General features: G+C 44.0%; 1 protein-coding gene and 1 long non-coding RNA gene across 2 annotated transcripts in view; one reads left to right on the forward strand and one right to left on the reverse strand.

Moving 5' to 3' along the window:
- LOC135102369 (uncharacterized) overlaps positions 1 to 1,442 on the forward strand; it is a 165,071-nt gene extending 163,629 nt beyond the window's left edge. Inside the window, exon 5 of the long non-coding RNA XR_010269640.1 lies at positions 1 to 1,442. This exon is cut by the window's left edge and continues 292 nt beyond it. This is a non-coding gene — a long non-coding RNA (uncharacterized LOC135102369).
- Positions 1 to 5,000, reverse strand: part of LOC135102366 (metabotropic glutamate receptor 8-like) — a 172,906-nt gene that overhangs the window by 127,316 nt on the left and 40,590 nt on the right.

The following is a 5,000-nucleotide window of genomic DNA, read 5'->3' on the forward strand; positions in this document are numbered from 1 at the left end:
AGCGAAGTGCATCCGATGTGCGACTTCACCTTTAGCACACTTGACTGGAAGGCGTCCGGCAAGGGCTGCTATGAAAATGTAACTGTATGCAGATTAACGACTCTTGACCGACTGACGAAGCTTCCCCCTTACCTGCCGGCACAGACCAAGGGCTGAGAGGAAGGAAGGAAAAGATCATTCCGTTCGTAATTGTGAGCCTCAGGTAAAGGTTGTCTGTAATTCCTTCCGCACGCTTCTGTGCTCGACAGCAAGATAACCCCGTGGCGGAACAAGGTGTGCCGGTGGAACTTGCTGCCTTTGCCGGTAAAGAGTGAAGCCGAGGAGCACGTGAGTGTGCCAGTGGAGAAACAAACTCCTTCATGGAAACAAGATGAGGTGGACCGGAGCGAAGGAAATTCTCTAACCTTCGTTAACAAGTTTACAGGCCCTGTTTTCAAAGTATCTGGCCACAACGAGTCGGAGGCGGCGAGCAGACGGCGCGAGCTTTGGGCTTGGAGCAGCCAGGGTGGTCTGCTGGATGACGTGGCGCTGCACATTACTAGCAAGACTACGGGCGAAAATTACTCGAAAATTAAAAGGCAGACAGATTCGCACCCCCGCACCATCCCCCTTCCCCCCGTGCCATCTGCCGTCTATGTTCCCCAGCTTGCCACCACTGCTGAGTTTTTTCCCTCATGGAAACCCAAACCCTTCCATGTACTCGTTTTCTCCCTCCACGCTTCATCTAGATCCATATAAGCTGCTTACGACCTTCCCAGCACCTTCCCTGCCTCCTCAGCCTCACCCCCTAATGAGCTTGATGAGGAGCTGGTTCTACACCACCGTGCCTCACTCCGCCTCACAATATGAGCATGAATAACGACGCGCCTGTTTTGCCCGGCCACTGAGGTACAGGAAGGAGCCTCCACGCACACCTGCCCTGCTGAGGAAGTCCCGCCGCTACATTAGAGACGTGTCAGTGGATGAGTAATGAACGCTGGTCTTCCTCCTGTTGGTGTTGTGGCTCGTGGTTGAATGGAAAGTTTGATCAACGAGGATTTTAGTGACGAGCAGAGAATGATGATGAATGGTGATTTATCAAAACATTTTTCTTGGGATGTGCTTTGAGCTCCATTGTTTTGGTCACTGTTCTGGCGCGGAGAATCTAAACTGTGTGCATGACTTACTTGTGTTTTGCTTCTTGACCCGTCATTGGCCTTCTCAAGCTTACCTACAGTCGCACCTCCGCACTGGACGTGAGCGTGGTCAGGGTGAAGAAGGATGCAGGAAGAGACGTGTTTCCCAAGAGGTGGCTGTAATCATGCAGTCGGCAACACTGTGCTCCGTAAATCAGCAGGATAAACAATACATTCTCATTACTAATATAAGTGTTGGTAATAGAATAATAATAATAATAATAATAATAATAATAATAATAATAATCTTCATCCCCAATATCGTCCCCTACCTGAGTCTCAAATTATTCACCTGATATCAGCAAACTTGTTACAACTTTAATGCCACATAATGATTTTTTTGTTTACGCGTGAGGGAAACTCACCAACACCATAAGAAATATAAAAAAATCTAGCTAATTTGCCGCTCCTCTCTCCCCAAAAAGAAAAAAAAAGTTAATTAGAAGAGAAATGTTTGGCTTCGTACTTGAAACCAATAGAGTTACATTTATTTTCTTCTTTTATCTAAATGTTATCCTACAACACGAGCAACTGGAGACGTGATGCATTTCGTAATGAGATCGCTAAGAAATAAAATAAGAAATACTTAAAAAAAAAACACGTCATGATTCTTTGTTAGTTTCTTTCTCAGTTTTAATTTCCCTCGTGTCATTCAAGTGTTCTACCTCCAGTGTTATGACCATGCAAGTTGTTTTAGTCAAATTTCCTTACTTGATTTCACCTTCCCTCATGGCATTCAAGTGTTCTGCCTTTTGACCATGTAAGTTGTTTTAGTAGAATGTTCTGTTTCCTGTCGTGTACTGAGGGATCTATTTCTCTGCGTTCGAGTTGATGACACCCTAGACTTGCACACAGCGGCACATCAAACACCTCATCATGAACACAAGTAGCCACAGAATGTACTTTACCACTCCTTGACCTCGATAACACACCTTTTCTCTCCCCTGTCCTCGATAACACAGCTTCCTTCTCTTCACTGTCCTCAATAACAGCTTCCTACCTCTCCCTGTTCTCAAAAATCACCTTCCTTCCCTCTTCCTGCCCTCGATAACCACCTTCCTTCTCTTCGCTGCCCTCGATAACCACCTTCCTTCTCTTCACTGTCCTCGAAAACACGCCTTCCTTTTTTTTTCCTCATTGTTCTCAAAAAAATTCTACGTAGTTTTCTTCTAAAGCAGTTATCTTTGTTATCATGTGTAATTTTCCTTCTTATCCTTGTTTTTTTTTCTTTTTTCTTGTTTTTTCTTCTTTTTATCTTTTGTATATCTTATTGCCTTTTCTTCCTTTCTCTTCTCTTCTTATTCTTATTATTTGTAGTTAGAATTAGTAGTAGTAGTAGTGGTTGTGGTAGTAGTAGTAGTAGTAGTAGTGAGAGAGAGAGAGAGAGAGAGAGAGAGAGAGAGAGAGAGAGAGAGAGAGAGAGAGAGACCTTTACTGTGGTCTTACGTATCGTATGGCTTTCCCAATACTACTACCCTCACTCATCCATCTTGTCCCAGGCTGCAGCATAAGAAGGACTCTCTACGAAGGACATTCTCAAAAATTTCAGTCAATTCCACGTAAAGTTTCGCTGTAGATTTAATGAGACAAAAAAAAAAGAAGAAAAAGAAATATGAAAAATAGCTCAGGAATTCATCACCATTTCGAGACAAAACTATTGGTGACGCATCTGTGTTTTTTCTTCCTTTCTTTAATTCTTCCTCAGGTCTTAATTAAATTTTTCTCGGCGTAATCACGTCAGGGCGCGAGACACAAGACGGTGTGAGAATGAGTCAGAATAACTAAAATAAACTCACGACCTTAGAGTTATATAATGATTACTCTCTCTCTCTCTCTCTCTCTCTCTCTCTCTCTCTCTCTCTCTCTCTCTCTCTCTCTCTCTCTCTCTCTTACTACTACTACTACTACTACTAATTCTAACTACAAATAATAAGAATAAGAAGAGAAGAGAGCTAATGGAACGAAGCTACAGACGACAGGTTCAATTAGATGCAGCGAGACACTCTTCTGTATTGCACAGACTGTGAGGTAAAGCAACATACATCACCAGCACCACCTGTGTCGTGTTTGACTTCATCTACATGCACGTGACAGCCGCTAGTCAGACGTGGGAGTAGCGGCCATGCTCGAAAAACCCGTGACAAATGGTTTCAAAAGATGGCAAAGACTGTTTAAATTCCCAGTTACACGTACCACATCTCCTCGCCAGTACGTAGCGTCCGTGCATAACCAGACTTTATTATGCAGAAAGCAACTCATCCACATTCATGCAAGGGTGGTAAATGTAGTGTAGCATTTCTCCCCCACTTCACTTCCACTGTATTGTGTCAGGTGGTGGTGGTGGTGGTGGTGGTGGTGGTACTGGTGGTGGTGGTGCTGAATTTCATGCGTCGTGTAATATGCATTAGCTCACACTGAGTTCACTGTTTGTTTTTTATGTTTTATTTTATGCGCCGCTTTTCTGGCGGGGTAATAAAAGGGTTAACGGTACATTGCCCACTTCACGCTCGCGCCCTTCGTGTACTGAGTAACCCTCTGGACCCTTCACATTTGTTTTCGCTTTTGCTGCATTAGTGCAAGTGTGTATTTCATGGCGTAATAAAGTACTAGCACCATGTTGCAGGATCGTTAGCACCCACCACCATCACCACCACCACCAGTGTCGCCACCACCAATATCATCATCATCATCACCATTATCTACAATTCCACAACAGTAAAAAGGCCTCTTCAACCATCTCCACTGTTCTCTTTCTGCTGTCTGTTTCGTGCACACCCTCTCACCTAAACAATATTCTCTCTCTAAGTATTCCTAAATTGTCAATCACTTTAATCATCCACCTATGACCTGTTCGGTGTTTGGTGTGCCCTGAAATTTACCTGTACCTCAGTTACCTCAATCATAGCCAGGAAACAACGCCATCTATCAATAAATATATGAAGCAACGATTAGACCACGACGCTCCGATGCAAGACTAAATTATGAATGTTTGTTGATATTGCAGAGGGAAAGACGCAGGAAACAGAAACAAGAGGGACAGTCTGCAGGTTCTCTTAGCAAGTTCCTGTGTCTCTAGATGGGAGATTCATTGTATCAAGGACCAAGGTGTGTGTTTGGTGGTGGTGGTGGTGGTGGTGGTGATAGTTAAATTGTGTTGATAGTGTGGTGCTGATTATAACATTATGGTGGTGTTCTGACGGTGATGTGTGGGTGTTGGTGATAATGTATTAGTGTGTGGTGGCTTATGCACTAGTGTTATTGTAGTGGTGATGATGTGGCAGTACAAGTGGTGATCTGGTGGTGGTGGTGTGGTGGAATGTTGGTGTCATTATACTGGTGTGGTAACTGCGCTGTGATAATGGTGGGAGCGTGATGCTGTGTATTGTCTTATTGGTGTTGCGGCAGTGGTGGTATTGTGGTGAGGGTGGTGTAGTTAAGGTATAACGGTGTTGTAATAGTTTTGTTGTGGAGATGTCGTGATGATGTAACTATCATGGTGGTGTTGTAATAATGGTGATGATGGTAGTGAACCTGTCTCCGTTGGTGGATCATCATTATCGCCAACAACAACAACAACAACAACAACAACAACAACAATAACACCAGCAATGAACCACTCGCTTCATCGACAGCACATTTATTTCACCACTAAATAGCACTTAAACAGACAACTGATAACCCGTGGACAGGTCGCCTCCTGGTGGTGGTGGCGGCGGGTGGTGATGCACGCTGCTGGCCAGGTGATAGATCGTGCTGAGAGGCTTGTTAACCCTTTCACTGCTATTCGGCACATCTTTTGAATTACTAATCAGTCTAAGTCCTATT

This window comes from Scylla paramamosain, chromosome 7 (genome assembly GCF_035594125.1).
Source record: "Scylla paramamosain isolate STU-SP2022 chromosome 7, ASM3559412v1, whole genome shotgun sequence".
NCBI classification, from domain to species: domain Eukaryota; kingdom Metazoa; phylum Arthropoda; class Malacostraca; order Decapoda; family Portunidae; genus Scylla; species Scylla paramamosain.